This window comes from Scleropages formosus, chromosome 2 (assembly GCF_900964775.1).
Source record: "Scleropages formosus chromosome 2, fSclFor1.1, whole genome shotgun sequence".
NCBI lineage: Eukaryota > Metazoa > Chordata > Actinopteri > Osteoglossiformes > Osteoglossidae > Scleropages > Scleropages formosus.
Genome location: NC_041807.1, coordinates 21,577,317 through 21,601,022, shown reverse-complemented (window position 1 = coordinate 21,601,022; position 23,706 = coordinate 21,577,317). Strand labels below are relative to the sequence as shown.

General features: G+C 45.7%; 1 pseudogene; it reads right to left on the bottom strand.

Moving 5' to 3' along the window:
- Positions 1-16,352: 16,352 nt before the first annotated feature.
- LOC114909079 (cAMP-specific 3',5'-cyclic phosphodiesterase 4A-like) lies at positions 16,353-23,069 on the bottom strand (annotated as a pseudogene).
- Between the last annotated feature and the right edge of the window lie 637 nt (positions 23,070-23,706).

The window sequence follows — 23,706 nt, the reverse complement described above, 5'->3', positions numbered from 1 at the left end:
ACTGAAACGTGTATACTTTGCAGTACATTTATAATACACAGCACCGTACGCAGCACCTTAAATGGAGCCTCTGCGCTCGCCTGCTTTGAAACCCGACCGTCTTGAAACTCGTACTGATCGGAGCTGGCCACGCTGCTGAGGCACCACGCACCCGGCGGTGCTTGGATTTCTTAATAAAAGTTCACCTTTTATTTAAGGACTGAAACGTGTATACTTTGCAGTACATTTATAATACACAGCACCGTACGTAGCACCTTAAAGTGGAGCCTCTGCGCTCGCCTGCTTTGAAAACCCGACCGCTTGAAACTCGTACTGGATCGGAGCTGGCCACGCTTGCTCAGGCAACCACGCACAACCGCGTGCTTGGATTTCTTAATAAAAGTTCACCTTTTATTTAAGGACTTAAACGTGTATACTTTGGCAGTACATTTATAATACACAGCACCGTAAATGGCAACTTAAATGGAGCCTCTGGCGCTCAGCCTGCTTTGAAACCCGACCGTCTTGAAACTCGTACTGATCGGAGCTGGCCACGCTTGCTCAGGCACCACGCACCCGGCGTGCTTGGATTTCTTAATAAAAGTTCACCTTTTATTTAAGAACTTAAACGTGTATACTTTGCAGTACATTTATAATACACAGCACCGTACGCAGCACCTTAAATGGAGCCTCTGCGCTCGCCTGCTTTGAAACCCGACCGTCTTGAAACTCGTACTGATCGGAGCTGGCCACGCCCCCTGAGGCACCACGCACCCGGCGTGCTTGGATTTCTTAATAAAAGTTCACCTTTTATTTAAGGACTTAAACGTGTATACTTTGCAGTACATTTATAATACACAGCACCGTACGTAGCACCTTAAATGGAGCCTCTGCGCTCGCCTGCTTTGAAACCCGACCGTCTTGAAACTCGTACTGATCGGAGCTGGCCACGCTTGCTGAGGCACCACGCACCCGGCGTGCTTGGATTTCTTAATAAAAGTTCACCTTTTATTTAAGGACTTAAACGTGTATACTTTGCAGTACATTTATAATACACAGCACCGTACGTAGCACCTTAAATGGAGCCTCTGCGCTCGCCTGCTTTGAAACCCGACCGTCTTGAAACTCGTACTGATCGGAGCTGGCCACGCTTGCTGAGGCACCACGCACCCGGCGTGCTTGGATTTCTTAATAAAAGTTCACCTTTTATTTAAGGACTTAAACGTGTATACTTTGCAGTACATTTATAATACACAGCACCGTACGTAGCACCTTAAATGGAGCCTCTGCGCTCGCCTGCTTTGAAACCCGACCGTCTTGAAACTCGTACTGATCGGAGCTGGCCACGCTTGCTCAGGCACCACGCACCCGGCGTGCTTGGATTTCTTAATAAAAGTTCACCTTTTATTTAAGGACTGAAACGTGTATACTTTGCAGTACATTTATAATACACAGCACCGTAAATGGCACCTTAAATGGAGCCTCTGCGCTCGCCTGCTTTGAAACCCGACCGTCTTGAAACTCGTACTGATCGGAGCTGGCCACGCTTGCTCAGGCACCACGCACCCGGCGTGCTTGGATTTCTTAATAAAAGTTCACCTTTTATTTAAGGACTGAAACGTGTATACTTTGCAGTACATTTATAATACACAGCACCGTACGTAGCACCTTAAATGGAGCCTCTGCGCTCGCCTGCTTTGAAACCCGACCGTCTTGAAACTCGTACTGATCGGAGCTGGCCACGCTTGCTCAGGCACCACGCACCCGGCGTGCTTGGATTTCTTAATAAAAGTTCACCTTTTATTTAAGGACTTAAACGTGTATACTTTGCAGTACATTTATAATACACAGCACCGTACGTAGCACCTTAAATGGAGCCTCTGCGCTCGCCTGCTTTGAAACCCGACCGTCTTGAAACTCGTACTGATCGGAGCTGGCCACGCCCCCTGAGGCACCACGCACCCGGCGTGCTTGGATTTCTTAATAAAAGTTCACCTTTTATTTAAGGACTTAAACGTGTATACTTTGCAGTACATTTATAATACACAGCACCGTACGTAGCACCTTAAATGGAGCCTCTGCGCTCGCCTGCTTTGAAACCCGACCGTCTTGAAACTCGTACTGATCGGAGCTGGCCACGCTTGCTGAGGCACCACGCACCCGGCGTGCTTGGATTTCTTAATAAAAGTTCACCTTTTATTTAAGGACTTAAACGTGTATACTTTGCAGTACATTTATAATACACAGCACCGTAAATGGCAACTTAAATGGAGCCTCTGCGCTCGCCTGCTTTGAAACCCGACCGTCTTGAAACTCGTACTGATCGGAGCTGGCCACGCTTGCTCAGGCACCACGCACCCGGCGTGCTTGGATTTCTTAATAAAAGTTCACCTTTTATTTAAGGACTTAAACGTGTATACTTTGCAGTACATTTATAATACACAGCACCGTACTGAGCACCTTAAATGGAGCCTCTGCGCTCGCCTGCTTTGAAACCCGACCGTCTTGAAACTCGTACTGATCGGAGCTGGCCACGCTTGCTCAGGCACCACGCACCCGGCGTGCTTGGATTTCTTAATAAAAGTTCACCTTTTATTTAAGGACTTAAACGTGTATACTTTGCAGTACATTTATAATACACAGCACCGTACGTAGCACCTTAAATGGAGCCTCTGCGCTCGCCTGCTTTGAAACCCGACCGTCTTGAAACTCGTACTGATCGGAGCTGGCCACGCTTGCTCAGGCACCACGCACCCGGCGTGCTTGGATTTCTTAATAAAAGTTCACCTTTTATTTAAGGACTTAAACGTGTATACTTTGCAGTACATTTATAATACACAGCACCGTAAATGGCAACTTAAATGGAGCCTCTGCGCTCGCCTGCTTTGAAACCCGACCGTCTTGAAACTCGTACTGATCGGAGCTGGCCACGCTTGCCTGAGGCACCACGCACCCGGCGTGCTTGGATTTCTTAATAAAAGTTCACCTTTTATTTAAGGACTTAAACGTGTATACTTTGCAGTACATTTATAATACACAGCACCGTACGTAGCACCTTAAATGGAGCCTCTGCGCTCGCCTGCTTTGAAACCCGACCGTCTTGAAACTCGTACTGATCGGAGCTGGCCACGCTTGCTCAGGCACCACGCACCCGGCGTGCTTGGATTTCTTAATAAAAGTTCACCTTTTATTTAAGGACTTAAACGTGTATACTTTGCAGTACATTTATAATACACAGCACCGTAAATGGCAACTTAAATGGAGCCTCTGCGCTCGCCTGCTTTGAAACCCGACCGTCTTGAAACTCGTACTGATCGGAGCTGGCCACGCCCCTGAGGCACCACGCACCCGGCGTGCTTGGATTTCTTAATAAAAGTTCACCTTTTATTTAAGGACTTAAACGTGTATACTTTGCAGTACATTTATAATACACAGCACCGTACGTAGCACCTTAAATGGAGCCTCTGCGCTCGCCTGCTTTGAAACCCGACCGTCTTGAAACTCGTACTGATCGGAGCTGGCCACGCTTGCTGAGGCACCACGCACCCGGCGTGCTTGGATTTCTTAATAAAAGTTCACCTTTTATTTAAGGACTTAAACGTGTATACTTTGCAGTACATTTATAATACACAGCACCGTACGTAGCACCTTAAATGGAGCCTCTGCGCTCGCCTGCTTTGAAACCCGACCGTCTTGAAACTCGTACTGATCGGAGCTGGCCACGCTTGCTCAGGCACCACGCACCCGGCGTGCTTGGATTTCTTAATAAAAGTTCACCTTTTATTTAAGGACTTAAACGTGTATACTTTGCAGTACATTTATAATACACAGCACCGTACGTAGCACCTTAAATGGAGCCTCTGCGCTCGCCTGCTTTGAAACCCGACCGTCTTGAAACTCGTACTGATCGGAGCTGGCCACGCTTGCTCAGGCACCACGCACCCGGCGTGCTTGGATTTCTTAATAAAAGTTCACCTTTTATTTAAGGACTTAAACGTGTATACTTTGCAGTACATTTATAATACACAGCACCGTAAATGGCAACTTAAATGGAGCCTCTGCGCTCGCCTGCTTTGAAACCCGACCGTCTTGAAACTCGTACTGATCGGAGCTGGCCACGCTTGCTCAGGCACCACGCACCCGGCGTGCTTGGATTTCTTAATAAAAGTTCACCTTTTATTTAAGGACTTAAACGTGTATACTTTGCAGTACATTTATAATACACAGCACCGTACGTAGCACCTTAAATGGAGCCTCTGCGCTCGCCTGCTTTGAAACCCGACCGTCTTGAAACTCGTACTGATCGGAGCTGGCCACGCTTGCCTGAGGCACCACGCACCCGGCGTGCTTGGATTTCTTAATAAAAGTTCACCTTTTATTTAAGGACTTAAACGTGTATACTTTGCAGTACATTTATAATACACAGCACCGTAAATGGCAACTTAAATGGAGCCTCTGCGCTCGCCTGCTTTGAAACCCGACCGTCTTGAAACTCGTACTGATCGGAGCTGGCCACGCCCCCTGAGGCACCACGCACCCGGCGTGCTTGGATTTCTTAATAAAAGTTCACCTTTTATTTAAGGACTTAAACGTGTATACTTTGCAGTACATTTATAATACACAGCACCGTAAATGGCAACTTAAATGGAGCCTCTGCGCTCGCCTGCTTTGAAACCCGACCGTCTTGAAACTCGTACTGATCGGAGCTGGCCACGCTTGCTCAGGCACCACGCACCCGGCGTGCTTGGATTTCTTAATAAAAGTTCACCTTTTATTTAAGGACTTAAACGTGTATACTTTGCAGTACATTTATAATACACAGCACCGTAAATGGCAACCTTAAATGGAGCCTCTGCGCTCGCCTGCTTTGAAACCCGACCGTCTTGAAACTCGTACTGATCGGAGCTGGCCACGCTCCCTGAGGCACCACGCACCCGGCGTGCTTGGATTTCTTAATAAAAGTTCACCTTTTATTTAAGGACTTAAACGTGTATACTTGCAGTACATTTATAATACACAGCACCGTACGCAGCACCTTAAATGGAGCCTCTGCGCTCGCCTGCTTTGAAACCCGACCGTCTTGAAACTCGTACTGATCGGAGCTGGCCACGCTTGCTGAGGCACCAGGCACCCGGCGTGCTTGGATTTCTTAATAAAAGTTCACCTTTTATTTAAGGACTTAAACGTGTATACTTTGCAGTACATTTATAATACACAGCACCGTAAATGGCACTTAAATGGAGCCTCTGCGCTCGCCTGCTTTGAAACCCGACCGTCTTGAAACTCGTACTGATCGGAGCTGGCCACGCTTGCTGAGGCACCACGCACCCGGCGTGCTTGGATTTCTTAATAAAAGTTCACCTTTTATTTAAGGACTTAAACGTGTATACTTTGCAGTACATTTATAATACACAGCACCGTAAATGGCAACTTAAATGGAGCCTCTGCGCTCGCCTGCTTTGAAACCCGACCGTCTTGAAACTCGTACTGATCGGAGCTGGCCACGCTTGCTCAGGCACCACGCACCCGGCGTGCTTGGATTTCTTAATAAAAGTTCACCTTTTATTTAAGGACTTAAACGTGTATACTTTGCAGTACATTTATAATACACAGCACCGTACGTAGCACCTTAAATGGAGCCTCTGCGCTCGCCTGCTTTGAAACCCGACCGTCTTGAAACTCGTACTAATCGGAGCTGGCCACGCTTGCTCAGGCACCACGCACCCGGCGTGCTTGGATTTCTTAATAAAAGTTCACCTTTTATTTAAGGACTTAAACGTGTATACTTTGCAGTACATTTATAATACACAGCACAGTAAATGGCAACTTAAATGGAGCCTCTGCGCTCGCCTGCTTTGAAACCCGACCGCCTTGAAACTCGTACTCATCGGAGCTGTCCACGCTTGCTGAGGCACCACGCACCCGGCGTGCTTGGATTTCTTAATACAAGTTCACCTTTTATTTAAGGACTTAAACCTGTGTGCTTTGCAGTACATTTATAATACACAGCACCGTACGCAGCAACTTAAATGGAGCCTCTGCGCTCGCCTGCTTTGAAACCCGACCGCCTTGAAACTCGTACTCATCGGAGCTGGCCACGCTTGCTGAGGCACCACGCACCCGGCGTGCTTGGATTTCTTAATAAAAGTTCACCTTTTATTTACGGACTTAAACGTGTATACTTTGCAGTACATTTATAATACACAGCACAGTAAATGGCAACTTAAATGGAGCCTCTGCGCTCGCCTTCTTTGAAACCCGACCGCCTTGAAAATCGTACTGATCGGACCTGGCCACGCCCCCTGAGGCACCACGCACCCGGCGCGCTGTGAATGGATTTCTTAATGAAAGTTCACATTTTATTTAAGGACTTAAACGTGTATACTTTGCAGTACATTTATAATACACAGCACCGTACGTAGCACCTTAAATGGAGCCTCTGCGCTCGCCTGCTTTGAACCCGACCGCCTTGAAACTCGTACTCATCGGAGCTGGCCACGCCCCCTGAGGCAACACGCACCCGGCGTGCTTGGATTTCTTAATAAAGTTCACCTTTTATTTAATGACTTAAACGTCTGTGCTTTGCAGTACATTCATAATACACAGCACCGTACGTAGCAACTTAAATGGAGCCTCTGCCCTCCACCGCTTTGATAATCGACCGCCTTGAAATTCGACCGCCTTGAAACTCGTACTGATCGGACCTGGCCAAGCCGGTTGAGGCACCACGCACCCGGTGTGCTTGGATTTCTTAATAAAAGTTCACCTTTTATTTAAGGACTTAAACGTGTATACTTTGCAGTACATTTATAATACACAGCACCGTACGTAGCACCTTAAATGGAGCCTCTGCGCTCGCCTGCTTTGAAACCCGACCGCCTTGAAACTCGTACTGATCGGACCTGGCCACGTCTACTGCGGCACCACGCACCCGGCGTATTTGGATTTCTTAATAAAAGTTCACATTTTATTTAAGGACTTAAACGTGTACACTTTGCAGTACATTTATAATACACAGCACCGTACGTAGCAACTTAAATGGAACCTCTGTGCTCGCCTGCTTTGAAACTCGACCGCCTTGAAACTCGTACTGATCGGACCTGGCCAACACTTGTCCCAGCCCGAACCCTAACCCTAGCTAGAGCCATTAACCTACCTCCAGCCATAGCCTGGGCTCCAGCCTTAACCAGACCTCCATCCCTAACCCTAGCTCCCAGCTGAAATCCAGCTGCTGCGCAAGCCACAGCGCCGGCCCTGCAAAAAGCCGAAACCCTTAGCCGGTCTCCAGCACTTACCATTCTCTAACCTTAACCCTATCTCCAGCCATAACCCTACCTCCAGCCATAGCCCAGGACCCAGAATTAACCCGACCTCCACCCCTATCCCAAGCTCCCAGCTGAAATCCGGCTGCTGCACAAGCCACAGCGCCGGCCCCGCAAAAAGCTGAAACCCTGAGCCGGTCTCCAGCACTTACCATTCTATAACCCTAACCCTAGCTCCAGCCATAACCCTTTCTCCAGCCATAGGGCAAGCTGGGGCATTAACCATATTTCCAGCATTAACCCTAGCTCCCAGCTGAACTCTAGCTGCTGCGCAAACCACAGCGCTGGCCCCACAAAAACCTGAAACCATTAGCCTGGCTCCAGCACTTACTGTAGCTCAATCCCGAACCCTTGCTCCAGCCATAACCCTACCTCCAGCTATAGTCCAGAACAAAACCTAAACCCTACCTCCAGCCCTAACCCTAGCTCCCAGCTGAACTCTAGCTGCTGCGCAAACAACAGCATCGGCCCCACAAAAAGCTGAAACCCTTGGCCTGGCTCCAGCACTTACCCTAGCTCAATCCCGAACCCTATCTCCAGCCATTGCCCAGGCTCCAGCCTTAACCCGACCTCCATCCCTAACCCTAGCTCCCAGCTGAATTCCGCCTGCTCCGCAAGCCACAACGCTGTCCCTGCAATAAGCTGAAACCCTTAGCTGGGCTCCAGCACTTGTCCCAGCCCGAACCCTAACCCTAGCTCCAGCCATAACCCTACCTCCAGCCATTGCCCAGGCTCCAGCCCTAACCCTAGCTCCCAGCTGAACTCTAGCTGCTGCGCAAACCACAGCGCCGGCCCCCAAAAAAAGCCGAAGCCCTTAGCTGGGCTCCAACACTTACCATTCTCTAACCCTAACCCTAGCTCCAGCCATAGCCCAGGACCCAGCCTTAACCCGACCTCCAGCCCTAACCCTTGCTCCCAGCTGAACTCTAGCTGCTGCGCAAACCATTACGTCGGCCGCAAAAAAAGCTGAAACCCTTAGCCTGGCTTCAGCACTTACCCCAGCTCGAACCCTAACACTAGCTCCAGCCTTAACCCTATCTCCAGCCATAGGCGAAGCTGGAGCCTTAACCCGACCTCCAACCCTAACCCTAGCTCCCAGCTGAACTCTAGCTGCTGCGCAAACCACAGCGCCGGCCCCAAAAAAAAAGGTGAAACCCTTCGCCTGGCTCCTGCACTTACCCTAGCTCAAACCCTAACCCTAGCTCCGGCCTTAACCCTATCTCCAGCCATTGCCCCGGCCACAGCCCTAACCCTACCTCCAGCCCTAACCCTAGCTCCCAGCTGAACTCTAGCTGCTGTGCAAACCACAGCACCGGCCCCACAAAAAGCTGAAACCCTTAGCCTGGCTCCAGCACTTACCCTACCTCAAACCCTAACCCTAGCTCCAGCCTTAACCCCATCTCCAGCCATAGCCCAGGACCCAGCCTTAACCCTACCTCCAGCCCTAACCTTAGCTCCCAGCTGAACTCTTGCTGCTGCGCAAACCATCGCGCCAGCCCCACAAAAAAGCTGAAACCCTCCGCCTGGCTCCAGCACTTACCCTAGCTCGAACTCTAACCCTAGGTCCAGCCTACAGTACAGTACATGGCATCTACAGCGGAGCCTTGGCACTTGAACGCTTCGGAATTCGTACTCATCGGACCCCGTACTCATCGGACCCGGCCAGTTCCCTTGAGGCACCATGCCCCCAGCGTGCTGTGAATGGATTTTTTAAAAAAGTTCATATTTCTTCCAAGAACTTAAACGTGTATGCATTGCAGTATATTTATAATACACAGTGCAGTAAATAACAACTACACTGAGGCCTCAGCACTCGACCGCTTCGGAACTCGACCGATTCGAAACTCGTACTCATCAGACCCGGCCAAGCCCGCTGAGGCATCACGCCCCCGGCGTGCTGTAAATGGATTTTTTAACAAAAGTTGACATTTTTTCCAAGAACTTAAACATGTATACATTGCAGTATATTTTTAATACACAGTACAGTACATGGCAACTACAGTGGAGCCTCGGCACTCGATCGCTTCGGCACTTGACCTCTTTGGAATTCGACCGCTTCGGAACTCGTACTTATCGGACCCGGCAAAGCCCGCTGAGGCACCATGCCCCTGGCCTGCTGTAAATGCATTTTTTAACAAAAGTTCACATTTTTTCCAAGAACTTAAACGTGTAGACACTGCAGTATATTTATAATACGCAGTAGAGTACATGACAACTACAGTGGAGCCTCTGCACTCGAACGCTTCGAACCCGGCCAAGCCCGCTGAGGCACCACGCCCCTGTGCTGTAAATAAGCTGAAAAAAATGATATGTTGAATTTACTCAATTTTATTATATCAAAGGGATGCACGATATAAACGTGTCTAAATCCAGACATTTTTAAGTTGACTGTACTTAATGTTTTCAAGTAAGATCTACTCTATTTTATTTTTATTTTTAGCTTAACCATTTTAAGTACAGTTTACTCTAATTCAAATCAATTGTTAGATTTTTACATTTTTACATCTAATTAAACATTTCTAGCCATTATTAGCTTAACTTTCAATAGACTAAATATTCAGACAAATAAAGGAAACAGTATATTTTAACAACTGTGACTTTGTGGCACTTGAATTAAGCAATTCAGAAACATCTGTCATAGTGAAGTCTAATAAACCAAGACTGCAGAAAACATACAGTATACTTTCTTCAACAAGTATCACTTGCATTAATTGAAACCCTTAGCTGACTTACATAAAATCTTCTATAGAAAATAAAAGAATCTTTCACAGTGGAGAAAAATGAAATATGATGCTCAGATACTACTAAGCAATGAAAACATAAAAATAAATTACTCGCTGACAAATCCGAATGCTTTTGTCAGTCATGATCTGTGACCGCACGTAACACAAGTTTTTTTCTCAGAAACAAGAGTGCCTGTAACGCAAGTCAGTTTCTCAACCCTTGATTGGCTTAAGATCTTAAAATAAAATGCACCAGTACCATTAACAAAAAGTAACAGCACCATTCCTGACCACTATCAACAGAAACAACACAAATTTTCATTTGTAATGAATAGTCCTCAAAATCCCTAGCACGCACGCACTTTCAGAACCACTCGTCCCCTACAGGGTCGCAGGGAACCGGAGACAAACCCGGTAACAGGGCTTAAGGCCAGAGGGGGAGGGGACATCCCCAAGACGGGACGCCAGTCCGTCGTAAGGCACCCCAAGTGGGACTCGAACCCCAGACCCCCTGGAGGGCAGGACTGCGGTCCAACCCACTGCGCCACTGCACCACCGCACCTCTTTTCCTAGGATACCTTTAAATATTTATTTTTTTCCAATTTGTTCTTCAGTTTACAAGATCTTCTGAAACTGCATTTCACATGTTCTCTCTCACCCCCCAGCAAAAAAACATAAATATCACTGCAGCTTTATAGGGTGCGGCTGACAAAATCTTACAGTCCAGCACTGATTTTGTTCTTTAAACCAAGGATTCTGGGGGACCGCCTTTCACTATCCATCCGAAAGAGCACTTTTTGAATAAATTCATAGTAGTACTTCAGATGTTTGGAGTAAGCCATGTTCAGTGCATAGATGACTCCAAGCATCATTGCAGAAGCTCAGGGTACAGATCTTGTGTTCTCCAGAATGACAGCTCCTTCAACGAATGCCAATATCATCATAATGTCCAGTTTCTGCACCCTCCTTGTTGACGACATATATGCCCGTTGTAGATTTTTGCAGGTCTCTTAGGATGTCATCTCCATTAATGTCCTGTAGATTTAAATATAACAGGAGAAAACAGAATGCATGTATTCATGCAATTATTTTAATGTTAATTACATACACTTGCTCACATACCTATGAACCCCTAAAGATAAATCTGGTGATATTGTGTATATCTCTTCCTATCAAGTCTTTTTTGCAAAGACAAACCGATAAAGAATGTCTCCTACTAACAAGTATTACGTGTGTATCAACGCCTTATATATACACTCAGTTGTCAGTTTCTTCGGTACATTTAGCTAAAAGCAATGCAGTTTAATACAATGGTTATGAAATACTACTTTCATTATGGTTATAATGTTTAATTTTTATTCAAACTTTCAAAGAGGTGGTAATTCAGCTGTATCGTAATTTTGGAGGCTGCAGTTCGTGGTGCTGTTAAATTATATTGGATTTACTTACATGCGTTTCTATTATTTTGACCACCCCACTTATATCAATGAAGATAGGCTAAATAACAGAAGCATCTCTCTTTATAACATTGTGAAAGCTATTTTTTCTACCTATTCAAGAGTTTTGAACCAAAGTTATTGGTGCTGACACAACAGCTTGTAATGATTAGTGGGCAAGCGACATTAAATCATAAAACATTTTCTTGAATAGAAAACAGTACATGTGATACTGACTTACCACATACTCCTGAACAAGAGGTCCATCATTCTCACCTAAATAGAAGCAAAGTGCTTTGAGGACTGCTGTCCTTTTACAGTTAATGTAACGTAAGCTGTGCTTCCGACCTTTATGCGACTTGAATGTGAGTATCTCAGAGTGTGTGTTTCACTGATGCATGGATGAGTAGCTCCTTGTAAGTAGTGTATCTAGCAGTGCGGCCACCTTGGTGAATAAGGTGTGTGGGCTAGTACATTACACAATGCTCGTTGTGGAGAAAAGCATCTGCTAAGCGAATGAATGTAAATGTATTGACAGCCTTTAAACATACAAGTGACTGTCTCATTGTTTTTCAGATGATGACTTATGTGCACAAAATAGTCATGTTCTGTTCCAAATTCACTAGGGCCACATGCATGACAGGAGAATGTCGTAACTATATCAGAGTGCGTTAAGGTATTGGCGTGATTCCTCGACAAGTGTGTCAAGAGTGAATTCCAAGTCTTATAAATACATAGACAATCAGGATATACACATTTAATACGATGGCCTTTTCTGAAATGACCACGTTTTAGTCTGTAATGTTTAAGAAGTTCTGATTGCCTAGGCCCTAGACACTCAGTGCCACAGTCTTTACACTGCCACATAAACTAGACAAACAACAAAGAGAGAAAAGGGACAAAAAATGAAACATTAGTGATGATCTCTGGGGCACGGAGATCCGCATCACCTTTGATTACATAAAGCCGTACGAAGTGAAATAAATGCAATCTGTTCACACACACACACACATTTTCAGAACCGCTCGTCCCATACGGGGTCACGGGGAACCGGAGCCTACCCGGGAACACAGGGGCGTAAGGCCAGAGGGGGAGGGAACACACCCAGGACGGGACGCCAGTCCGCCGCAAGGCACCCCAAGCGGGACTCGAACCCCAGACCCACTGGAGAGCAGGACTGTGGTCCAACCCACTGCGCCACCGCACCCCCTGCAATCTGTTCAATGTAACAAAATACTTTTGGCCATGATGGAATCTCATATGATCCTGAGTAAACAGAACTAAAATCCCAACAGTTCACTGAAAACATGAAGAGTTAGGCTGGCGACACATGACCTGTGGCAGGTTGACTCTGCTGCAATTAGTCATTATTATTCTATAGGAAAACCAAAGACACAGAACCACATCTAGCAAGAAGCTGAAAGATGAAGAAAGTGAAAGAAATGTGTACCAGTACTTTTGTCAGCATGAATGTAACAGCTCTTCAGTGTGAATTACAAGATGACGACCTACCGGTGTCAAGCTCCTCCTTCTTCCCTATATATTTTCCCTTCAGCTTAACTTTTTTGTATGGTCATTTACCGTACCATAACCATGGTACCAGTAAAAAAGAAAAAATGGATACCACACAATTAGCTGTTGCAGATCTATGCAGTTGTGGTTTAAATCATTGTTTAAATTGAATGACTGCTGAAATACTGCTGCCATCAGTATAGCTTTTAAGTGTTTGTTAAATGCACTTACCAAAACAATATGGGGTCCCCAAAAAGTTAAGTTCTGTTCCACAGCACACCAAGATCAGACATGAGAAGAACCTGCAGTTAAAATAAATAAAAAATGAACAGAAATTAGCTAAATGACAAGCCTGTTGGCAAAGAAAATTTAGTTGTCCAATAATGACCAAAACTTGTGTCTACACAGAACACATGCCTGCGGCTCAGATCAGATCACTACAAACTTATTTGTGAAGATGTTAAGTGCAAATTTTCATTATTTTACATATGAAATATGCAACAAATGCCAGTTTAGGAGAGAACATACTTAATTTTCAGTAATAATTTATTAACTTATTTCTTAATTCACTGGTGGAATATTTTTTAGCGAGTGTGATATTTCTGTGATGAGCAATTATGAAATAACGTTCAGCATTCAGAAATTATGCTTTCAAAGCTGAGCTAATCACACAGACAAAATGCTTGTAGTACTCATAGTACATTAGAATTTCTGATGAAAGCAGAGCACAAAACAGAACTAAAAAACGTTAACCTACTAACTAATTTAGGATTAACTTATCCCTGTTTTATTCTGCCTTGACTGGTGTGTCCACTTGACTCAGTGTCTGTGCTCCTCAATCCATTCAGAGCTGCCTCTGCTCAACGCGGCAAAACTAATTACTATGAACTGAGAAATTTTTCTCACTCATTTCAACAGACTTAGTTTCTCTGAGCCCTTTGGTCTCGCCTTCACGTTTTGAGCTTTGCTATTCATCATGATATGTTGCAACAAGTGCATCGCAGAGCTTACATTAAGTTAACCCGGCCTTGGTACCAGAGAGAGCAGAGAGAGAGCATCCTAAGCAACACATGTCATTATGATGATGATATACTGTTAATGGCACTGAGCTGAGGGGAGTCAGTTGTACCAGTATCCGTCGTGTAAACAGTTGATATTAGTGTTTATGTGTGTACATAGTTGCATGTGTCTTGTATTGTCTGGAGCGTCTTTGTTAAGACTGCTAGTGAAAGACACGATCACGTACGCGTCGAATATTAGAAGAGCACATTCCTTTAACCCCGCAGTGCCTGCCTCCCGCACCAGTTTGATTCTAGTAGTAGCTCCATGGGGCGGACGCACGCTACAAAATACACCAAGATCATTCATTTCGCATCTCTCACACTCACACATTTTCAGAACCACTCATCCCACATGGGGTCACGGAGCCTACCCGGCAACACAGGGCGTAAGGCCGGAAGGGGTGGGGACACACCCAGGACGGGACGCCAGTCTATCGCAAGGCACCCCCAGCGGGACTCGAACCCCAGACCCACCGGACAGCAGGACTGTGGTCCAACCCACTGCGCCACCACACCCCCTATGCCAGGTAGCCCAATTGAAGAATTCTTTAATAGAACAGGTCAGCTCAGACACACATACCTGAATGGCATCTCACTAATTGGAAACCCTGACTTTAATTACCATGTTTGCTAGAGGTTCATATACTTTTTCCCTCCTTGATCTTGAATATTTAAACAATTTGAATTACACACACAGACACCGTTTGTACCTGACTCTTCTCCACAGATGTGGTGTGTCTTTCACACATAGCACTGATCTCCATGCTGTGTTCGCGCTCTTTGTCCCCGTCTGAAGAATTTTTCCATGATACGTTCGGTGCACTGGTGGTACACGGCCAGTGGCTTCGTGGGATTGCTGAGGCATGCACGGTGCACCATGATCCTCAGTACCTGCAGTAAGACCCCCCCACAGGATCCCGGTGGTTATTACAGCCTTATACACATTAACCCTAATACAGACACACACTCGTACAAGACCATAGCAGTATTGTGCATAGCACAATAGCGTAGCATAGTAGTTATTGTGATTTACATATATAAATACAGAAATATGAAATGTCTGAATGACTTTTATACACATACCAAGAGCAGAATGGTTACTTAAGTCTTATAACAGTTTTGAAGTTGTTTCATTCAGTTCTGAGCGGGGGGTGCGGTGGCGCAGTAGGTTGGACTGGGTCTTGTTCTCCAGTGGGTCTGGGGTTCAAGTCCCGTTTGGGGTGCCTTGCGACGGACTGGCGTCCTGTCCTGGGTGTGTCCCCTCCCTCTCTGGCCTTACGCCCTGTGTTGCCGGGTTAGGCTCTGGTTCCCCGTGACCGTGTATGGGACAAGCGATTCTGAAAATGTGTGTGTGTCATTCCGTCCAATTCAACATATTTTTATAGAGTGCTCTTCTCACCATAGGGCACTGAACAAAATTTCAAGTCAAGAAACAATACAGTATAACAGGAAAAACTGTAGCTAACTCTTTGGAAGAACCAGCTAGCAGCTGAGGAGCAGAAAACAAAAAAAAAAAAAAGCTCCCATTGCAAAGAAGGGGATGCCAAAAGGTACCATGCACACATAGAGCACACTCAAGAGGTTACAGCATAGAAGCCCATACTCATTCTCTGTGGTTACCATAGTCCTCAGTCTACTGGTCTGTTCTTACCTCTATGCGGTGAGTGTAATGGTCCAGTAACAGCACTCCTCAAGTTGTCACCTTTTTATTCTCTACCATTGTTTTCAGATTGGCTAACAGACTCATGTGTTTAGACATACCAGTTGCTAGGACCTACACGGGGAGCAGAAAATTACAGTTTTTCAATTAACTGAACCAGAAGATAATCCAGACCAGCATCTACAAATGCTTTCATGAACATGTCAGTGCCCTCTGCCCTCCTTTGCTGGGTTGATGTTGGTCTCTTAAGACATGATATGCTGTTGGGTTCTGTGCTATGTGTTTTGGTGAAATGAGTTGGGTGTCCATTGCTTTATTCCCTATTCCACCAATCTTTCAGTAGTGTGAGTCCACTACGAGTCCAAAGTGACGGCACTCTGATTCCCAGAAGTTTCACTGGTTCCTTTTTTTGGGGCTGAATCCTTCAGTTTACCAAAGTAACCCTCTTGACAGGAGTCTGGTTTGTTTGACTCACGCATTTTTCAGCTGCGATTAAAGCCTTCACCAAGAGTTTTGGTTTGATATGATGTATTGTCAGCAGTCCTTGCTTGTAATTTACAGTATATGTTACAAGAAAGTCGTGCCCAGAGTCCAGTATCGCACTGCTGTTGCGTTGATTTGTTGTGCTCTGTTTATGCACATTGTAGAGTTACAGTTTTCTACTGCAGTGACTCACTAGTGTTGATGAGGAACTGCTTAGAGACTCCAGGGTGATCCACATCATGAATGGCAGCTGCAAAGAGAGCAGTGAGAATCTCAAGATCAATAAAGACTGCATAACAAAGAGGGGGGGGGGGGGGGTAGAGAGAGAGAGAGAGAGAGAGAGAGAGCAAAACACATTCAGATATGTTCATTCAGGGGGTCCTCTTTAAAAGATGCACCAACATGGCATGTGCCTGCAGGTCCTTCCTGGTGAGTGTTTCAGTTCTTCATAAGAAGCTATTGGTCTGCTAACGACTCTAGTGAAAAAACTAGAAGTGTGTGATACCGCATGGACTGCAGGCAAAGTGTTTGCCCCAGCAGAGATTACGAAAGAAAGGACATCGGGTGGTGTAGCGGACATCATTGTTCACGGCGGATTGTCCCTACTGTAGTGCTCTAGACAGCCATAGAAGAATAAGGTGTCCACCAGTCACATCTGGACACTTGTGAGATAAAAAAGGAGCTTGTTGTGTAAAGGCACATATTGCTGTTGTATGGTGCTGGAAAGCGTTTTTGTCCAACTTCAGAATGTTGACATTTAATGAGATGTTTGCGCACTTTGAGAGCAGGCATGGAGCACAGGACATGAGTAGACTGCGTGACATCTGCTCCATGCAGACTGTTGTGGTAGGACACACTCGCGTTGTAGTGGTCCTCTACGGTCATCGCATAGGCCATCAATGTATCCTCTGGCATTCGGAAGGTCTTCATGAGACCCCTTTCCTTCTCACAGCCATGCAAACACACACAGAGCCACGTAAACTCAGCCCATTGAAGATGTTGGAATGAAACAGATGACTGCAATCCCAAGGGGCTGAAGGAGCTCGTTCTCATCCTGCTCTCTCTGAAGTACAGACTTTGACAGTGTGTCAGTTTATATATCGAACATAAAATGAAGTACATCAGCACAGATAAGTAAATGCTGATAAAACTAACTGGCAACTGAAAAACAGAAAATAAATCAATAATGATACAAATAAAATTGTAGCTGGAGCAGATGGACATCCATTCAAGTTGACTTGAGGCCTGCCTTTGGTCATCTTGCAAATCTCCACACACACCTACCTGGAAGGCGGCAAACATAATGCAGCTGAGTGGCCGGTTGCAGGACAGCTGAGCCACAGTGAAAATGTTGAAGTTGCATTTATCCAGATTTTCCAGTTCCTGGAGAAGTTAGAAAAGTGTCACCTGTCACCACTATTATTTTTTTATTATTATTTTTATTTTTTATAGCGCGCTCTTCTCACGCAGTGACACAGAGCGCTTTAACACAGGCATACAGCAAGAAAAATTGATACAAACGAAGAAGACAGTCAACTAATGGCTACCATAATGAAGAACTTATTATAGAGCTATAAGTATACCTACTGGTTCCCACCGGGGAAAGGAACAAAAACTCCCAGCTGAAGGTTGAGGGAGAAAAACAGACTCTGGAGGTCCACAGGCCAGTGGTTGCCCACCCCTCCTGGGCATTCTAGAAAATAACAATTTCTAAGCTAGTGTTTAACAAGTAATTATAATGTTGATAAATGGCATCTTGGATCCCCAACTCGGCATCGAACGTCTCGATTGTCACGGCAGATGGACATCATCCTTTGTCACCACTGGCCAGCCTCCTCAGGTCTTATGTAGCGAGGTAGTGCGCAACGAGAAGATAGGACAGTTAGTAATTTGTTGCTTAAGTAAATTTAAAATGCATTTTTGTAAAGGTGATAAAATAAATAACCAATGGCAGGTCGAATTACATTATGAGGTGGAATGCCTGAGTGAACATATAAGTCTTAAGTCGGGATTTGAAAACAGAAACAGACGGGGCATTTCTGACAGTAACTGGTAGACTATTCCACAGTTTAGGTGCTCTATAACTAAAGGCGCGACCTCCTACTGAGGTCTTATTGATCACAGGTACTTTAAGGTAACCTGCATCTAATGAACGGAGATATCGTCCTGGGATATAAAAATTAATTATTTATTTAAAAACTCCAAGTATCACATAAGGGGATGATGAAACAGGGAAGTGTCGCAATAAGCAGACGGCCACGGATGACTCGCATCGGCTTCACCTCCATCAGTGCAGCCACAGCAAGCAGTACAACGAAAGATGTGCCAAGTTACAAGAGAAGTCTGCAGATGTTCTATCCTTCTGTGAAGGAGGAATTTGAAAGAATAATGCAAGTGTGAGAAACAGGAGTCACAGAGTGAATGTAATAGTCCCACAGAACCCGAAGACTGTGTTTGTTTCTGTGTTAAAGCACAATAAATTGAAATTAGAGAAAAATCAATGTGCTCACCAAGTTTGACACACACACACACACACACACACACACACACACACACACACACACCTTATCCTCCAGGTGGATGCACTTTAGTACTGTCATGATACTGGACTTAATATGTCTCAGTGCCTGTGTGTACTCATGTGTAGTGGTATCCGTCTCTGTGAATAACAGTGTGCACGAGCACCTACCTATGTGTGTTATTTAGTATTGACACATGAATGTTGGAGCTCACCTGGGCCAACACATCTTCATGCTTGGTTTGGACCCCAAATCGAGGCAGAGTTGCCCTGGAGTCTTGGGACAAAAGCCCAACTCCACTGGTCTGACATGGTGCTGAGTTCTGCTCAGGAGCTCCACCTCATTCTGCTTGTCTGAGGGATATCACATCTACGGGTACGTAGAGTCAGTAGAGGCGACCAGGTATGGGTACGTAGGGTTAGTAGAGGCGGACAGGTATGGATACGTACGGTCAGTAGAGGTTGTTACACACACACACACACACACACACACACACACAAACACAGTAAGGTGTGTTTTTTTTTAGCTTCATCTTTTAAACTTTCAGTGGAGCATTGAACCACTCAGCATGAAAAAAAAATTGTGCAGAAGTCAGTTAACAAACGTTTGTTGCCACCACAGGAAGAGGAAACGCAGGCGGAATGATCCACAGAGGTAGTACCAATTGAATCTCTGGAAAGTCACGCATTTGTAGTAAAGCTACTTTTCGTTGCATTCAGTGTTCAGAAAAAGAGAAAACTATATGCATAAAAATGTAACTGATCAGAAGATATTAGCCGTGATATTAGATATTAACTGCTGTAAAAATGAAAGGATGTGTGTCTGAGTGCGTAAATATAAGCAGACAGGTGAGTAGCTTTCAGGCACAGGTGGGCTTGGTGTCACAGGAGTCCTTGTCCAAGTGCAGCAGCTGCACTCACCAAGGAATGTGCTGTACATGTCCTCGGACACCTGGACTCCAGAGCGACTCATCTCAGACAGGTAGGAGAGCTCTCGGTTCAGCATCCGCTTAAACTGTGGGCGGAGTCAATCAGGATGAGAGAGTGTGTTTGTTTTGTGCTCCTTCTCTCTCACAGTGAATACATACACAGCCCTGTGAAGTCCATTGTACATGCTCATCCTCACAGACCCACAGCATTTCATAACCAGTCTCCATGGCAAGAAAAAAGGTTTCCCTGGCAACCGAATCTTCACATTGTTCAGGATCAGTGTTGGTGTTTTGGAAAAACACCACAGTGGTGAGCAGATGGAGAGACGTGACATACATCCTACAGCAGTGAGACTCGGAGAGAGACACCACACACGGTAGCACTCAGTGGGCGTCTCTAAGAGAGGGCACAAAGAGTGCCCAGCTGGACAGCAGCGGGAAACGCACCACACACAGCTGGGTGTTAATCTAAGTGACGCTACGCACAGATGGGGGGCAGTCTGAATGAGAAAACACACACAGTGGAAGGATGACCGCAGGCCACGTTTGGGGGGTTGTCACATACTCTCACGTGGTGGTTGTCGGTGCCGCGGTACGAGTGTCAGTCAGCACAGGTGAGATCTGCACCTTGGTCGAGGCCACGTCGCTGATGGAGCGGTGCGTTTCGATGGTCTCCAGCTGGTCCAAGCACTAGTCCAGCTCCTCCAAGGTCTCACAAGCCAGCTGCTGGTAGGTCTCCTCTGTGAGGTCACATGAAGGCAACATCAAGGTCACATGACTGTGCTGATGTTTGTGTGTGGATGAGTGCGAGTGTGAATGTGAGCGATGCAAAGGGTATCGAACTAAAGGTACCGGAGAGCACTGTCCTCGGAGTGGTTTGCTGCATTCCCAGTGGAGACCTCCTGCATATTACAACAGGGATATGTGAACAGCGCCACCTACTGGCCATTGTGGGGAACGCAACATTATTTTGAGGCTGATTGAAAAAAAGCTTCACCACGTTCGAGGAACCACACAAAGAATCATACTTTCAAAGTTCAGTGACACAATGCTACTCACACACACTCTGTCAAACATGCTCTCACACACTCACAGACTGTCACAGAGGAGGTGGTAACATGGTTCTCACTGACTGCAGTGACAGTTTAGATTGGCAGGTTTTACCGAAAGCGAGACATCGACTTGACCGTGGGTGATGAGACGTTGGCGAGGAGGGCAAAGTTGCTTCTTACACATCGCAGACTTGCCAGAACCTGGAAAGAGAGGAGAGCCCGATGATTGATTGTGAGCGATACTCTAGGCTGGATGAGTTGTCCTCAGGGGTAAACCCAGCTGGAATTCAGAGCTCAAGAACCGAGAGACTCGGATCACCAACTCTGTGTGCAAAACAGCCTCACCTGAGCAAAAGGGGGGACAATGAAGTCTTCTGTGAGCCTGAGGAGAGGAACAACAAGAACATAAAAGTCAAGCGTGCAAACAACAATTAGTGAATAAAACAAAGTACATAAAATTTCCTCCCACAGTGCAAAGACATTCTGTTCAGGTGAGCTTGGAACTCCAAACTGACCTTTCTGAACATCAGCGCATGTGTGAGAAACGTCCAAAGAAAGGTCAAGAATGAGGAAGGTGATGGCATGTGAAGGTACAAAGAATGGGACTTCAAAGTTACAGTGAATGAAACACACAGTATTGGAGGAGAAGTGATTACTAAGCACTTTACGCACAGGCGCCTCAGGTTTTGGATGTCTGAGCCACAAATCGTTAAAGGCAAAAACATCTTCCAGGTAATTTGTAATTGCACTTTTCTTGAACTGTTTTTTAAAAACATCTGTGGAGGAACAAATATGACTTGCGTTTACCCTCTGAGCTGAGAGATGGCAGTAAAGAGCAGCCAAATGGAAGAAGAGTGTGGGACCACCTGAATTCAGCTCACTTCCACAGTGTTTACAGCTCCTGCCTGGGGATCCTGAGTGTCAGCGATCAACAGCAAGATGAGGAACGTTACCTACGCTTATGAGATCAATCAATCAGTCATTAACTGGCATTCAATGGGAACTTGTGAAGGTCACATATTTTTATTTACATTTATTCAATTAGCAGACACTTTTCTCCAAGGCGACGTACATCCCAGCGAAAATACAATGTGTTCATTACATTAGGAGAAAGAGACGCGTGATTCTTAAGTACAGTTAGTTTGTTTCTTTCCACCACATGAACCAATGTTCAGTCATATTTTGAGTCATTGTTAAATTCTGCAACGGAGTGTCATCACATGCAGAGTGTACCCTGCCTAGCCTTGGGCTCTGTGCTTCTGGAATAGGCTCTGGATCACCGGGACCCCAAACTGGCCAAGTGGTTAACAACAGGAAAGGTGAAGTGGATCATTTTTCAATTGGAACACATCTTGAAGTGCATAAAAATATTAATGTCTCTAAAAGTTTTTTTTTTCTTTTTTACCTATTATAGCTATCTGAGACATTTACAGAAACCAATCAACAAATCAATCAAGTGACACCTCAATAACAATGAACCTTCCATGGATTGTGACTTGGTGGTGAAAAATGACTTTGGACTTACAAACAAAAAAGACTTCCGAACACACATGGGGCCCCAGTTGTGTTTGCAGCTGTGAGTTCCGAGGACTAGTCAGTGAGCTTGTGAGATACACAGTGCGTTTAGAGACTGTGCAGAGATATGGAGCGGGAGCCTCTTACCCTTCGCTGGTAAGAGAGGAGTTGCGGGACATGGCCCTGGGAGATGGGTCATAGTCGGAGTCCGAGCAGTACAGGAAGGACTCGCGCCGCTGGCTCAGTGGGAAGTAGGGGTGCAGCAGCAGACCTGGACTCGCCTGCGAAGCCAGAGGACTCCGTTCCTGGGATGGAACATTGTCCAACTCCAGGCTGTGAGAAACACGCAACTTGTGAGACCAGGGAGGGACTAGTGGAAACATTCACCTGGGCAGGTGCGCCTCCCACACGGCTCCTATCTGTCCGAGTCAGCGTGAGCGATGGCGATACGCGTTCTGCCGTCAGACGATACATTCGGAATGGAACTTACGTCGAACAGGAACTTGAGTCTTTCGAAAGTCGCCGTCTCGGCTACCGGTGTTCGACTCCTCGCTCTGGACGCTCTGCACGCTCTGCCTCGCTCTCTAAAGGAGAGATGTAATGCTGCACACTGTATGAAGGAGCAGGAACTAACAAAGACAAACTGGGTGAGAAAACTGTTGTGTTGATGCTCTCATACACAAGTAGAGACTGAAACAGGGCATGGTGACCCAAAGCTGGAGACAAAAAAGATAACGCATTTGCGTCAAGTGCGGAAAACAGAATAAGGTTCACGTGTTTGCAAAATCCCCAGAAAAGAACAAGCCCGAGAAAGCAGAAAGTTCCAACCCTAACCCTAGCTCCAACCCTGACTGTCACATCCTGAGCTGCGACAGGCATGCTTGTAGCAAAGAATCAATAAGATGCCAGCAAAAATACCATCAGTGAAGTACTGACTCTTGCTGTTGCTGCTGCTTGTTCACATGCATTTCACTTTGTGCTGTTACACCGTTTGTTTTGGTCCAGTATTACACTTAACATTTTCTGTTTGAACCAGGTTGGGTGCTGGGGGAAAGGTCTACCGGTATCCGTTTGTCCTTAACTATTAACATTTCTTAAATTAAACTATGACAAGTACATAGGTGGTTGTTAAAAGTAAACACATTTACTGCAGTTTTCAAGGATAATTTCTGTAGCTTCTTTGCTTACCCTTCAGCAGTTTAACATCTTTCTTGTGCTGGTTAACCTGTATTGCAAACCAGATGGACTGAACCGCTCGGAGTATTTCCAGGTAGGAGTCCTTGGGCACAACCAGCTTGACAGGGGTGATTTACTGTGTAAGGGGATAAATGTTTTTATATACTGTAAGATAGAGATATTTATAATAGACAAATGTTTCATATGGTTTGTATGCTTTTCTATTTATGCTGGGTGTTATTCTTGCGGAATATGCATTTTGGAATTAGTTGTTGAGGCTGTTATGGTGTAGCCAGAAGGGTGAAGTTTCTGCTATAAAGCTTGTATTTGGTCACTAATT